The sequence below is a fragment of the Trachypithecus francoisi genome, unplaced genomic scaffold, assembly GCF_009764315.1.
Source record: "Trachypithecus francoisi isolate TF-2019V2 unplaced genomic scaffold, Tfra_2.0 Lachesis_group19, whole genome shotgun sequence".
Taxonomy (NCBI): domain Eukaryota; kingdom Metazoa; phylum Chordata; class Mammalia; order Primates; family Cercopithecidae; genus Trachypithecus; species Trachypithecus francoisi.
The window spans coordinates 4,590,276-4,606,480 of NW_022681464.1; the positions used below are offsets into that span (position 1 = coordinate 4,590,276).

Below are 16,205 nucleotides of genomic sequence, written 5' to 3' on the forward strand. Positions count from 1 at the left end.
AAAAGAAAACACTGACAAAGAATGTAGAAAATGGGAAGAGCAGAAAGAGTAAGATGAAAAGGCAGTAGTAGAAAATCTTCAATGTATTGTTAAAAAAAGATTAATTTCTGAATATGTTCTGTCAGTAGAATAAAACTACAAAATCACACATAGGAGATTTGAGACCCTTTTAAGAAATATTTGAGCTGTTCAAAAGACAGTTAGACAGAAAAATAGCCAGTAGCTGAGCCTACACAAACCTTCTGAGTCAAACACAAGCAAATTACTTCCTCAACTACCAACGCTGACTACTGAAGAGGCATCAAACTCTAACAACTTCCTGATAGACTTTTCAGGGGAAAGGTAACACAAATTATTGAAATTATGTATTTTACTCATCTGAATGGTCTTATTCATTAAGCAGGTGCTACATCATTATCCTCATCCTTTTTCATTGCTGCATTTCTATTATAGTCACAATACAGTAGCAAAAATAACCATGATGAAAAATAAGTGGTCAGGTTATCTTTTTAGAAATTAATTTATGCCACCATCTTGATGCTTTAAGTTCAAAATACTATAAAATTACGATTTTGCATATACACTCTTTATTACTATTATTCTGTATATTTATGCTTATTATTTTATAATAACTCAAGTATTCAAGCAAATTTAAAGGTTTTTTTTCTTTTTTGAGATGGAGTCTCACCCTATCGCCCAGGCTGGAGAGCAATGGCATGATCTTGGTTCACTGCAACCTCCGCCTCCTGGGTTCAAGCAATTCTCCGGCCCCAGCCTCCCAAGTACCTGGGATTACAGGCATGTGCCACCATGCCCAGCTGATGTTTTGTATCTTTAGTAGAGATGGGGTTTCACCATGTTGGCCAGGCTGGTTTCGAACTCCTGACCTTGTGATCCTCCCACCTCGGCCTCCCAAACTGTTGGGATTACAGGTGTGAGCCACCGCGCCTGGCCTTAAAGAGTAATTTTTTACTATACTTTTCACTTCATGACTCCACTGAATTGTTTTTCTTAGGATAAAAAAGCAGCATTATTTTGGGCCCATTTACAACACAGGTCTAAAGCTGCAGATGATATAACTGCCATCTAGAAAATCTGAGACAGTCAACTGAAAAAAATACTAGAACTAATAAGAAGACTTCGGCAAAGTGGCTGATTATATCAGCAATAAGATATTTAATAGGATAAAAGATTCTATTTACAATACTAATACAAAGTATAAAATACCTAGGAAGTACACCAACAGAGAAATTAACAGACATAAAGAAGTCCTAAATATATGGATGGAAATACCCATTTCTGGATGGGAATAGTCAACAGTAAAAATATCAGTTTCCCCTGGAACAATCCACACAGTTCTAAGGCAATTCCAACAAAAATTCCAAGAATATTTATAGAGCTTTGTTTTTTATTTTTTTAGAGACAAGATCTCATTCTGAGCTCAGGCTGGAGTGCAGTGGCCCAATCATAGCTCACTGCATCCTTGAACTTTATGGAGCTTTAGACTCAGCTTAAACGTATATTTGAAAGAGCAAATGTGAGAAAATCCAAGAAATTTTGAAAAAGGAGAGGTAGAAGGATTTGCCATTACAGTTAGCAAAACCCTTCAAACAGATTAAAGATGTTAATAGTTTTTCAGAAAGTAAAGAAACTATAAAGAATTACGAGTCCAGGCAGGGTGCAGTGGCTCACCCCTGTAATCCCAGCACTTTGGGAGGGTGAGGCAGGCAGATTGTTTGAGTTCAGCAGTTCGAGACCAGCATGGTCAATATGGTGAAACCCCGTCTCCACCAAAACACACACACACAAAAAAATAAAATTAACCTGGGTGTGGTAGTGTACACCTGTGGTACCAGCTAAGGTGGGAAGGTTGTATGAGTCTGGGAGGCAGAGGTTGCAGTGAGCCGAGATTGTGCCATTGCACTCCAGCCTTGATGACAGAGTGAGACCCTATCTCAAAAAAAAAAAAGGAATTGTAAGTCCAATTCCAGGTGGTCCAGGTGGGCCTCCTGGTGTCATGGAGAAACAGGTCTGTGACTAGTGCCCCCCACAAATTTGTGTGATACTGGAGACACCATGAACAAACACCATCACTGTCTATGGCAACAAGAGTCTTCTGCTATCTTAGCCTATTTGTGGGAGTGAATTCTTTTGGGGATCATGCGGAAACACATCTGTGCCATTTAAAAAATGTCACTCATGTCTATGGTATTCTAAACCTGCAAAGTTACCTCTGGGACTTTCCATGAAAAGGCTCATTGGCTTAGGTGCTTATGGAATAAATTAATTGGCTGTATTTATGAGAAAATTTTTCAGAGACCTCTTATCTTTTCAGAGATTTATGAAAAGATACAAAGGAAAATCACAAGCAGAATTCAGATTTACAACAAAGTAAAACTCCTTCGTATGTTCAAACTGCCTGCTTCGGATCCCCTGTGGGATTTATAAAGACGACCACTCCACCTTGTAGTCTGGTAGTTTAGATTAACCTTCCTCAGTGTCTCCTCTGACCTATCCAAACTCCTTCTTGAAAAAGCTTAAATTCTATTTGAACTAAAGCTAGTTTAAAAATTGTTGGTAAAATAAAATAGGAACGTCTCAAAATTGTCAGTATTAAATATAATTCAGACATTTTTGCCTTGGGTCTACTGGTCAGATTTACACAGTTTCTTCTTCATTATTTTAAGGTCATCAAACTGTTGCTCCTGAGATATTTTTAATATTTCTTTGATTTGTCTGAACTTACATTTTTGGTTTTGAGCCTTTAAATTTTGCAGTCTACACAGGTGACCATGGTGAGGCCCAGGTACATACGTTTATCTTCAGTACCTGGGCCACCAGCTGCAGGGCAGAGCCAGGCCCTATATATGGTCCTGCCCTCCTGATCCAGCAGTGCCTCCTGGCCATGCTAGAAGGGGTTGGGTCCCCCAGACAGACGTAGTTTTAATAGTTCTGTCCAGGACTCTGTACCTGGTACATAGCAATTAAAATTGCTTCCTGCTAGGTTTTATACTGGAAATTAGTAAGAGTCAAAATTGCAATATATGTAATTAAAACAACTAGATATAAAGAAAATTATTTTACAAGAAAGGCAGGATGCTTTTTGGTGAGGAAGGTTATAAGAAAGACAAAAGATGTGTTTTTTGTTTAAAAAAGTAATTCCGTCTAGTTTAGAGGTTATTTAAAAGTTTCATAACAAAGGAAAAAAATGATATAGATAAAACTAAATTGATAAAACAAGTTAGAGAAGAAAAAAACCTGAAATAATTTTGTAAGTAGTTGCAAAAAATTTACAGAAATCTTATCTTGTGTGGTCAAAGTTGACTGAGATTGAATTTGTTTATAAGGCTTTATTAAAATTCACTTTAATAGTAATACATTGAGGCCCTGCACAGTGGTGCATGCCTGGAATCCCAGCACTTTGGGAGGCTGAGATGAGTGGATCACTTGAGTTCAGGAATTCGAGACTAGCCTGGGCAACATAGTAAGACTTTGTCTCCACAAAAAGTACAAAAAAGGAAAAAAAATAATAATAATATATTGAATTTGGTTTTCTCTTCTGAACAAGATTTTTGTGTAGTATTAATAAAAAAAGTAACAAAAGACTGTAGTTTGCCTTTTGAGTAGGTTGCAAAATAGAAGAAACATTCTGTTTGCATCATGCTGTCTTTATTGAGCCTTTTGATTTTTTTGGAAAATGGGGTTGCTTTTCTATCAAAGAGTGAGGATTCTTGATTTCTGAAATCTCTAAACTATCACCAAATCAAATTTCAAATTCCAAATTATGCCTTTTTGACCTTAAACCAATTCTTGGACATTCCAAAAGGGCCCGTGGAAGCCCAAGCGAAACATATTAGGCTTACTGGGCATGTTAAATTATATGGGAAGCATTATCAAATAAGAATAATGTTTAACCATTTCCTAGAGTCGCATTAACATGAACAGGTCAATATGTGTTCCAAAACTGCATGAGATTTCCTGGAAATCTGATACGTCTTAGGAAATGTTGTCAGTCATAATTCTAATGCTAAACTGTTATATGTCACAGAAATAACTAAATTTCCTTGTCAATTGTATCATTATTATTATGAACTCTTATCAAGTCTTTAATCATGGCCCATTTTTAAGTCTTATTATCCGTGGTAAATTGCTTTATTCTAATACATCTTCAAAAAGATCCCCCTTTATTACAAAGGATACAGATGAAGAGCCAGATAAAGAGATGTAGATGGCAACGTATTGGGGGCAAGGGGATGCAGGGCTTCCATGCCCTCTATGGACAGGCCACTCTCCCAGCACCATGTATTCAGCAACCCTTCTGGGGTTCATCATCAAATCTTGTTGTTCAAGAGTTTTATAGAGCTTAATGTGCAGCACCCCCTTCCCCAAAGCTCATGGATAGGGCTGAAAGTTCTAATCCTCTAATCACTTGGTCTTTCTAGTGATCAGCCCTATCCTGAGGCTCCCTAGGGGCTCTACCTAGGCAGAGTAGAGTCACCTCATGTGACTAGCATACACTCAGGTGTGATCAAAAGGGGATTATTATGACAAAAAACATGCCTATCATGGGGGGAGGGGATTAATGGATACAAATATACAGCTTGACAGAAGGAATAAGACCTAGTGTTAGATCAGTAAGGTGACTATAGTTTATAATAATCTACTGTACATTTTAAAATAGTTAAAATAATGTTTCTAGCATAAATACAAATATTGAAAGTGATAGATATTCAAAATACACTGACTTGATCTTTACAAATTATATGAATATATTAAATTATCACATGTACCCTGAAACTATGTACATCTATTATGCATCAGTTAAAAACATTTTTTTAAAGACACTCCTATCATTCAGGAAATCCAAGGGTTGGAGGAGCTCTGTGACAGAATTGGGAAGATCAATATATTCAGTACAATACCACACTATTTAATACATCTTTATGACCCTGATACCCTTTATAGAGCTTCCTTCCTAAAACAGTATATATTACCAAGTATATAAATCTTAAACTAAATAGTGCTTTATTCTAATTAGATTTACATAGATTTTTCTTGAATCACAATTATAGTGATCACGAGTCTTAGACATCACCTAGTTTAAATATCTTAATTTAAATGAAAAAAACCCTAAAGCCCAGAGATAGAAATGGACAGTCCAGTATCACTCAGCTTATTAGTGGTAGTCCAGGGTTTTTATTTGCTTTCCCTTCCTCTTCCAAATTTTTCAGCTTCTGAGCCTTTGGTTATATTGCTTTTGTTTCATAAATGTATTCCTCCCATTCCTTTCTAAATTCCATTTTTAAAGACAAAATTTCATTTCATTTATTTTCTTTTATTTTGAGACAGGATCTTGCTTTGTTGCCCAGGCTAGAGTGCAGTAGCATGATCACAGCTCACTGCAGCCTTGACTTCAGGGGCTCAAGCAATCCTCCCACCTTAGCCTGTCAAGCAGCTGGGATGACAGGCATGTGCCACCATGCCCAGCTAATTTTTGTAGGTTTTTTTTTTTTTTTTTTGGTAGAGAAAGAGTTTCACCATTTTGCCCAGGCTGGTTTCCAACTCCTGGGCTCAAGTGATCTGCCAGCCTCAACCTCCCAAAGTATTATGGTTACAGGCGTGAGCCACTGAACCCGGCCTCATTTCTTGATTAAGCAATTTATCCACCATCTAACTTCTTATCTAGCTCTTTAGTTATCTATTTTTGATATTCCGTTTTTTCACTTCAATTATTTTATGTCTATATTTCTATTTGGTTCTGTTTTACAGTCACCAGTTCATGCTTCATAACTTTAAATTCTGACCTCATTAAATAGATATTTATTTATTTATTTATATTTTTTATTTTTTTGAGACGGAGTCTCGCTCTGTCACCCAGGCTGGAGTGCAGTGGCCAGATCTCAGCTCACTGCAAGCTCCGCCTCCCGGGTTTACGCCATTCTCCTGCCTCAGCCTCCCGAGTAGCTGGGACTACAGGCATCTGCCACCTAGCCTGGCTAGTTTTTTGTATTTTTTTTTTTTAGTAGAGACGGGGTTTCACCGGGTTAGCCAGGATGGTCTCGATCTCCTGACCTCGTGATCCGCCCGTCTTGGCCTCCCAAAGTGCTGGGATTACAGACGAGCCACCGCGCCTGGCCTAAATATTTATTTTAAAGACCTTTTCTAATGTCTTTAGTGCCTGAATATAAATTTTCAGTCTCTTTCAATGGCATAATTTTTGTCTGTAAGCTCACTTTTAAAAAAAATAAGAGCACCGGGCGCGGTGGCTCAAGCCTGTAATCCCAGCACTTTGGGAGGCCGAGACGGGCGGATCATGAGGTCAGGAGATCGAGACCATCCTGGCTAACACGGTGAAACCCCGTCTCTACTAAAAACTACAAAAAACTAGCCGGGCGAGGTGGCGGCGCCTGTAGTCCCAGCTACCCGGGAGGCTGAGGCAGGAGAATGGCGGGAACCCGGGAGGCGGAGCTTGCAGTGAGCTGAGATCCGGCCACAGCACTCCAGCCTGGGTGACAGAGCAAGACTCCGTCTCAAAAAAATAAAAATAAAAAAAAATAAAAAAATAAGAGCAATCTTTCATGGTGGTCCCATACATGTTGTTTGTTGTGGAAATCAACCCTCGGTGGCAGTTGTTAAGTTTGCCTCTCTATGAAATCTAGAGGGTTTACAGGCTAAAACTAGTTTCTACGTTAGTTTCTGTGTTAGATGGTTACACACCTCGGGTAGAATTCCAAAGTCAAATTCAAACAAGTTGAAGCTCAGGATTCTACTTATGGTGTGGGATGGATGGTTTAACTCTTGTCTCAACCCCAGTGAGGATACAGTCTTCATTCATGGAGAGAAAAGTGTTTCCTCATTCTCAGCTTCCCAATATATGTCTAATTTTGGTTCTGAACGTTGAACAGGCCTTGGGAACTCAGTTTCCATCTCCTGGCAAGCAATAAACACTTCAAACCCTAAGTAGTATTTATGTACTGTATTTCTTCCCTGTCTACCCATGGAACATTTGTCTTCAATCAAGCTCACTGCTATAGGTTCTTTCTTCACTCCTGCATGTGGAGATTTCTCTCTTGCTTTCAAACTTGGCTCTGTGTTGTTTCAATTTTACTTACCATCTCTGTGTTTTTAGAGCAAGAAAGGGAGATTCGGCATGTGACTAACTGATCACTTTAAACTGGAAGTTGATTCACTTTAAACCTGTATCATAATTATTTACTCATCTGTTGAGCACCTACCACACGCCAGGGCTGGAATGAGGCCTACGGTTAGTATTGCTCTCATAATTTTACTTAACACTACAGGAATCCATGCCTTTTTAGCCTCTATGAAACTTACACCATCAGATTTGGTTTTCCTTTTCCTTTTTGAGACAGAGTCTCGCTGTCACCCAGGCTGGAGTGCAGTGGCACGATCTCGGCTCACTGCAGCCTCTGTCTCCTGGATTCAAGTGATTCTCCTGCCTCAGCCTCCCAAGTAGCTGGGACTACAGGCACACACAACCATGCCCAGCTAATTTTTTTGTATTTTTGGTAGAGACAGGGTCTCTTTATGTTGCCCAAGCTGGTCTCAAACTCCTGGCCTCAAGCAATCTGACAGCCTTGGCTTCCCAAAGTGCCGAGATTACAGGTGTGAGCCGCTGCATCCAGCCAGATTTGGTTTTCTTTAGGTAAACATCAAAAGCATTCAACAGAATCTATTAAATCACCACCATGCAATATATTCTGTTAATGTTCTATTACCAGTAAGTTATAAAGTCCTATATAAAGCTCACCTTTGTGCTTTTTAAAAGAACTATAAACATAAACAAAACCAAGAAAAAGAACTTGGCCAGGTGCAGTGGCTCACACCTGTAATCCCAGCCCTTTGGGAGGCTGAGGCGAGCGCATCACTTGAGGTCAGGAGTTCAAGATCAGCCTGGCCAACGTGGTGAAAACTCACCTCTACTAAAAATTCAAAAATTAGCCGGGCAGGGTGGTGCATTCTTATAATCCCAGCTACTCAGGATGCTGAGGCATCAGAATCGCTTGAACCAGGGAGGTGGAGGTTATAGTGAGCCGAGATCATGCCACTGCACTCCAGCCTAGGCAACAGAGTGAGACTCCATCTCAGAACAAAATCTAACTCACCCTTTCTCAATTTTAAATTAAAAAATAGACATATAGGCCGGGCGCGGTGGCTCAAGCCTGTAATCCCAGCACTTTGGGAGGCCGAGACGGGTGGATCACAAGGTCAGGAGATCGAGACCATCCTGGCTAATACGGTGAAACCCCGTCTCTACTAAAGAATACAAAAAACTAGCCGGGCGACGAGGCGGGCGCCTGTAGTCCCAGCTACTTGGGAGGCGGAGGCAGGAGAATGGCGTGAACCCGGGAGGTGGAGCTTGCAGTGAGCTGAGATCCGGCCACTGCACTCCAGCCTGGGCGAGAGAGCCAGATTCCGTCTCAAAATAAAAAAAAAAAATAGACATATATCTGTATAGGCTTCCCAAGTGTTCCTTTTTTAAAAATTTTAAATTTGTAGGGGTATACACACACACACACACACACACACACACATATATAGAACCAGCATTGTGTACTTATATCTTCACTTTCTGAATCTAATAATTGATATCTATTAAATACGTACAATCCAGAAGAAGAAACAGTGGTAGAGCCTGCTTTGAGCAAACTCCGTTTTTACTTTTAAGACAGAGAATTAGCTATATAAGAGAATTCTTCACTGGATTTCTTTAAATAGCAAGATTTTTCAGGCTATTTTTAAATTTCAAGTTACTCAAATTTGACTTTTATACATCATTTCAGGATTATGTTGCATGAAAGGTCCATGTCACTTTATTTCCATTTATTAGCGTACTCCAGAAAGTACCAGCAGTTGGTTCTACAAGTACAAATTCTATATACATCATGTTTCTACACTTTTAAAATTAATCAGTATCAAATTACTAATAATGTTAATTATATCAGCACAGTGTTAAAAATATGCACACCAAGTAGCTTTCTCCCCAGAATCCCCAACATGGCGACAAAAGTATTATTAACAAAATTGGGATGGTTGATACTCTGCTAAGTGGCGAAAAAAACCTATTTAAATTTTAAAAATTGTCATTTAAAAAAAGTTTTTTTTTCTTTTCTTTTTTTTAGAGATAGTATCTCACTCTGTCACTCAGGCTGGAGTACAGTTATATAATCATAGCTCACTGCAGTCTTGAACTCCTGGCTCAAATGATTCACCTGCTTTAGTCTCCCAAGTAGTTGGGACTACAGGCACAAACCACTGTACCTGGCTGATTTTAATATTTTGTAGAGCTGGCATCTCGCTATGTTGCCCAGGCTGGTCTTGAACTCTTGGCCTCAAGCAATCTTCCCACCTCAGCCCGTGAGTTGCTGGGATTACAGGCATGAGCCATCACATCCAGCTAAAAAGAAGTTCTAAAGTAATTCATCATATGTTTGTGTGGCTCTTCCGGGAGAGATAGCATTATTTACTACAGTTACAACTTTGGGCCTGGCGTCGTGGCTCAAGCCTGAAATCCCAGCACTTTGGGAGGTTGAGGCAGGCAGATTGCCTGAGACCAGGAGTTCAGGACCAGACTGGCCACAACACAGCAAAATCCTGTCTCTACTAAAAATACAAAAAAATTAGCTGGGTGTGGTGACGGGCACCTGTAATCCTTGCTTCTCAGGAGGCTGAGGTGGGAGAATCGCTTGAACCTGAGAGGCGGATGCTGCAGTGAGCAGAGATTGTGCCACTGCACTCCAGCCTGGGTAACAAGAGTGAAACTCCATTTCAAACACACACACACACACACACACACACACACACACACTTTGGTGATTAGTACTGCAAACTAGGTAAATCTAAAATGGTATGGAATACATTTTATTTTGAATCAAAGGCAATCCCCAAAAAAATGCATTTTGGAATCATCAGTTAAGATCAGGTTTCTGATATATGAAATCTTCTATTTTCAACTCCTAGTTAAAATCTTGTTCCTATCAAACAATGAATTTGGGCCCAGCACAGTGGCTCATGCCTGTAATCCCAGCACTTTGGGAGGCCAAGGTGGACAGATTACAACATCAAGGGATTGAGGCCATCCTGGCCAACATGGTGAAACCCCATCTCTACTAAAAGTACAAAAATTAGCCAGGCAAGGTGGTGCGTGCCTGTAGTCCCAGTGACTTGGGAGGCTGAGGCAGAAGAATTGCTTGAACCCAGGAGGTGGAGGTTGCAGTGAGCAGAGATTGTGCCACTGCACTCCAGCCTGGTGACAGAGTGAGACTCTGTCTCAAAATAAATAAATAAAATAATGAATTTGGCTTGTATATAAAGACAACATCACCTCTCAAATCTACCTCATAGAAAACTGTGATGATCAAATAAGAGAATATATGCAAAAGAGTATTATAAAGATAAAACATATTATTCAAAGTACTAGAGAACTTAATTTTATTAGCAAGTGATAGAGTAAAACAAAATATAAAAGTAATTTTAACAGTGTCTTTAGTAGGCATAAGTAAAAAAACAACTTAAGGAAAAAACCAATCTGCAGAAATCAGAACTTAGAACACTTACAGAGAGAAACAGACAGGTGGGCTTAATATCTGCTGGAGACAAGACAGAACGCGGAAAACACACACCTAACTCCTTATGTTACACAAAGATGACAGAAGGAGAACTACAGGAGCGAGCGAAGTAAAAACAGGAAATAAAAGAAGGTGGGGATTCTAATTTTGAATAACTAAGTAAAATCAAGCTATTCACCGGAGTTTCTTTCTTTTGTTTTTTAGACAGAGTCTTCCTCTGTCACCCAGGCTGGAGTGTAATGGCCCGATCTTGACTCACTGCAACCCTCCACCTCCTGGGTCAAGCAATTCTCCTGCCTCAGCCTCCCAAGTAGCTGAGATTACAGGCACCCGCCACCATGCCTGGCTAATTTTTTGTATTTTTAGTAGAGACGGGGTTTCACCATGTTGGCCAGGCTGGTCTCGAACTCCTGAGCTCAGGTGATCCATCTGCCTCAGCCTCCCAAAGTGCTGGAATTACACGTGTGAGCCACTACACTTGGCCGGAGAGTTTCTTGAATACTGGAATATGCCTGGGGTTTCCTGCCCTGGTATGGCCACTGCCTTGCCCTTTCCATGAGTAAGCACAGACAAAAGTACTTCAAACAGGGAGGCAGTGGAACTCACCCTCTGGGTGGTATTTATAAACTGCACTGGGACTAAAGCTGTGAAGACATTGGCTGTTGGAGACTATTCTCCCTGGTCCCCTACCTGGGGGGGAGAAGGAAACAGTCAACACCTGAGAAAGACTGTTCACAGGAGACCAAAACCCTAGACACTGTTCACTAGAGAGAGCTCATGACAGGGCAACGAGCACAGGCTTTGCGGTCAGACAGACTGGAGAGTGAATCTGGACTGGACTCAGCTAATTACCAGTTCAGAATCAGTTGTGTCACCCAGGCATTCCCAAATGGTCTCTGATTTGGTGTTAGTTTGGGACATGTTTTTGACTGGTCTATGACCAAATGAGGAAAAACTAACACAACGTAATATAGTTTTTCATAATATTATTCTGTTTTTATGTTGTAATTATGACCTTCCTACCTCTGTGGTGGTAAAAATGTCCCTTTTTAAAGGAAAGGATCAGGACAGTAGATTGCAGTAGGTTTTTTGTTTGTTTTTTTGAGACAGTCTCAAAAATCACTGTCGCCCAGGCTGGAGTACAGTGGTATGATCTCGGCTCACTGCAACCTCAGGCTCTCAGGTTCAAGCGATTCTCCTGCCTCAGCCTACTGAGTAGCTGGGATTACAGGTGTGTGTTAACATGTCCAGCCAATTTTTGTGTTTTTAGTAGAGACGGGGTTTCACCACGTTGGTCAGGCTGATCTCGAACTCCTGACATCAAGTGATCCACCCACCTCTGGCTCCCAAAGTGCTGGGATTACAGACATGAACCACTGCACCCAACCAGATTGCAGTAGTTTTTAAGAAGGTTCTTAACCTTGACATAACTAAAAGTTGGAGATCTTACGTCTGGTCCCAATTGTCCCCCAAACATACAGTTTTTCATTTGTCCACTAAGTCCAAAAGTCTGGAAGCCATTGACTTAGATGTCTCATTTTTCTCATCAATAAAGTGGGGGAAGGGAAACTTGCAGAATTCTGTGTAGCAATGTTGATATACGTATTATTAATATAGTCCTTAGAGTTTTACAATAGTATCACTATAAAGAGCTTGACTACTTGACTTGAAAGTTTGCTTAATAAAACCCATACAAAATAGTCTAGCAGAGTGGTCAAAGGGCGAGTTCTGGAGTCAAACTGCCTGAATTTAAATCCTGTGGCTAACACCTGTAATCCCCAGCACTTTGGGAGGCCAAGGAGGGTGGGTGGCTTGAGCTGAAGAGTTCCAGGTCAGCTTGGGCAACATGACAAAACCTCATTTCTACGAAAAATTCAAAAATTAACTGGGGGTAGTGGCATGCGCCTGTAGTCCCGGCTACTTCAGAGGCTGAGGCAGGAGGATAGCTTGAGCATGGGAGGTTGAGGTTGCAGTGAGCCATAACAGCACCAGGGCACTTCAGCCTCAGTTACAGTGAGACCCTGTCTCCAAAACAAAAACAAAACAAAGCAAAACAAAATAAATCCTGGCTTTGCCATTTACTAGCTCTGTGATGCTGAGTAAGTCACAACCTTCCCGATTTGCATTTTCTCATGAGTAAAATGGGAACATTAAACCACAAGATCTATTTAATAGGCTGTTTTAAGATTTAAATTAGATAATCTATTTAAGATGTTTATCACAATGCCCTCTAGGTGCTCTAGAAGCTAGTTATAAGCATTACTATTAGCAGTTATAGACTAAGGTGGTCACAAGGTGCCTTCTAAATGCCTGCTAGTTTCTGCATCAACATCTTTTAATGATGAAATTAATATGAGACTAAAAGGATAATCATGATTAATATTTATTTAAAATATTTCAAATCAAATCTCTAAGTCAAGAATGAGAATTTGGATGGCATACAGATACAGGCAACATTAAATGTCATCCTAAACAAGTATATAGAGAATCAATATATTTTTTATCACTTTTGAAATCTGTACATATTGATCAAAGGAAGTATAATATGCTGCCATAAAATCAAAATGGTAACTTTCAAATAAAATAATTTCTAATAAAAGTTATCTTTTTATAAAGTCAATGTAATTTTTATTTAGTGTGAATTTTGTCTTCTAACATTAATCCCTAGTAAATATAGGTTTAATGTTATTTGTGTTTCAAAATATGGCTCACGCCTGTAATCCCAAAACTTTGGGGGCCGAAGGAGGTGGATCAGTTGAGGTCAGCAGTTCGAGACCAGTCTGAAAAACATGGTGAAACCCCGTCTCTACTAAAAATACACACACACACACCACACACACACACACACACACACACACAATTAGCCGGGCGTGGTGGCGCATGCCTGTAGTCCCAGCTACCAGGGAGGCTGATGCAGGAGAAGTGCTTGAACGCGGAAGGCGGGGGTTGCAGTGAGCGGAAATCACCAACACTGCACTCCAGCCTGGGCAACAAGAGCGAAATTCCGTCTTAAAGAAAATAAAATATGTCTACTTTGTCTGAAATTCACCAAAATAAATTAGAGTTTTTAAATTAATATACAAATTATACATATATAACTAGAAGTTTTTAATTTTACAAAAGAAGTTCCCAAATGGTAAATGGGTTTTTTCCTTTATGAATATTTTGCTTTCATAAATATATTAAAAGACAAAAACATACAAACACCCTCTAAGAGTGTCACCCATAAGCAGTTCTCAGGAATAGCTATTAAGCATAAATATATTATTCTCAAGAGAATATTTCTACAGAAGCATAGCCCAACATTTGCTATTAATGCATGATAAAAGTCATACTGGGAGCCAGGCGCGGTCGCTCACGCCTGTAATCCCAGCACTTTGGAAGGTCAAGGTGGGTAGATCACTTGAAGTCAGGAACTCGAGACCAGCCTGGCCAATATGGTGAAATCCCGTCTCTATTATAATTACAAAAATTAGCTGCCCTCAGGTGATCCACCCATGTCGGCTTCCCAAAGTGCTGGATTACAGGCGTGAGCCACCGCGAACGGCCTATATGTATGTTTTTAAAAACAACTGTTTCTCTCATCTAACAGAATATTTGTAAATTGAAAATCAAAATCATGGGTACAATATCGCAATTAGCTTAACAACATGAGCAATGCTTAAGGAACATACACGTTTATGGGAGTGGGGGTGGAGGATGCAGGTATGAAGTTAGACCACTTGAGTTTGAATCTAGGCTTTGTCACGTTAAAACTGTGGTCTTGGACAAGTTACTTAACCTACATAAACCTTAGTTTCCTGGTTTGTAAACTGGAGACAGTAACAGTATCAACCTCAAAAGGGTTATTTTGAGATAATCCGTGTAGAAACTAGCGCTCTGCCTGTCACCAGCAATTAACACATGCTATTATTGTTATCGTTATCAACTGCAACACTAACAGAAATAGCAATGCTATTAACCGCTTTGCTTAGAGGTGATAGCCACAAGCATCAGGAAGGTAAATCCACAGACAGAAGACGATAAAACGTTTTGTAAGAAAGCACATGTTAATTTGATCACGCTTTTCACCACAAGCAACATAAATTTTCTAGAATTATCTCTGGAACCAAAAAAGAAAGTAGAAACCTAGGACCACCTAGGTAACACCATATGCAGAGACAGTTATCTCCAGCGTGGAAGAAACACGTGCCAATCCCGATTCACAGATGGCATTTCATAAGAATAGACAAAATCAGTCCAATCTTATAACTCTCTAGCCCGCAGCAAGTCTTTTTTTTTAAAGGGAGGAGCCACACACACAGCCTAACTCCTGCCGTTAACTTGGCCCCACTGAATAAAGGAGATAGACTTGCCAAAGGAGTTTCCAGCCACAAAAGTCCTTCTGTGGAGGGGTGCAGAAAGAGCGAGAAAGAGATGCCGGCGTTTGGGAGGCCCAGGGCCTCGCTCCCGGGCGAGACGGGGGCGCCCCGGCGTCAGCGTGCGGAGGGACCTGGAAATCGCGCGCAGGGATGAGCCGCGGTCGCTGGAACCCGGGTAGCCGCGACGCAGCCGGTCTCTCGCCCTCAGCGCAGACTCCCCGGGCCGCTTCCCTTCCCCCAGCCCCCACCGCCAGGCCGGGACCAGCTGGGGCCGCACGCGCGGAGTCCGGAGGCGCGGCAACGCTGGGCTCTCTGGGCCGGGCCAGGGGAGGCCGGCGCCCGCTCCTCTCCCGGACCCCCACCCGGGCCCCACCTCGCCGGGCCTTACCAGAGGTCTCGCGCCGCGACAGGTGGTGCTGCCGGCGGAGAGGCTGCGCCCTGCCGCCCGCCCTGGCGATGCTCAGCTCCCGCGCCGCCTGGCCCTCCCCTTCTGCGAGCCTACCGGAGCCGCCGCCAGCTCAGGCGCGCACAGGCGCGGGTGGCCCCACACCCCGAGGTAGCCCGAAGAGCGGCGGGGTGAGAGGAGGGCTTGCGGAGCCGGCCAGGCGCGGGTCAGGGAAGGCGCGGCCCACGGCGGAGACGGACGGTTTCGCGGGCCAATGGGAGGCAGGAACCAGCCTGAGGGGCGGACTCCGTCTGGAGGCTTAGCGGCCGGCGCTGGGGTTCCTGCCCTCAGCGCGTTCCTCAACTCGGCTCCTGGAGGTTACAGTTCTGAGCGGGGGGCGGACGCCTTCGTGAACGCGATGCTGAGGGTGTGAGAAGTGCAGTGCAGAGTAGGAAGAGGAGCTCCGCCGCTCCCTGAAGGAAGCCGGGGCTGGCCGACCGCGCCCCCAGCACTCCCGGCCCTGGAGTCCTAGTCTCCAAACCCGCCGAGGCCAGGGAAGCTGCGAGTTGGGGTCCGTGCTGCCTGAGCCACAGGGGAAGGGGGAGGACGGGAGGGCAGGACACGGCAAAGGAAGGAGGAAGAACACCCAGGAAATGTGAGGCTTCCGCACTTTAGCGACGCTTTCACTTTCCGAGCTGTTTTGTGTGCGGAGGACTTGCTCTTCTGCAGAATTCTTTGCCACTCCTCGTGGCTGCTGGCAAGATTATTGGCCTGCGGGGAATTTACCAATCACCTTCACTGTCACAGTCACCATAAATAGATGTTCAATGTTCTGCCTCAGAAAAGCACTGGAACACTGAATTGTCTTGT

The 16,205-nt window shown here is 42.1% G+C and overlaps 1 protein-coding gene across 1 annotated transcript in view; it reads right to left on the reverse strand.

Annotated features, from left to right (window-relative positions):
* Nucleotides 1-15,523, reverse strand: part of ME2 (malic enzyme 2) — a 79,557-nt gene extending 64,034 nt beyond the window's left edge. Inside the window, exon 1 of the mRNA XM_033177708.1 lies at nucleotides 15,339-15,523. The gene's annotated coding sequence lies outside the window, so the exon portion shown is untranslated. The remainder of the gene's footprint in view (nucleotides 1-15,338) is intronic.
* Nucleotides 15,524-16,205: the final 682 nt, after the last annotated feature.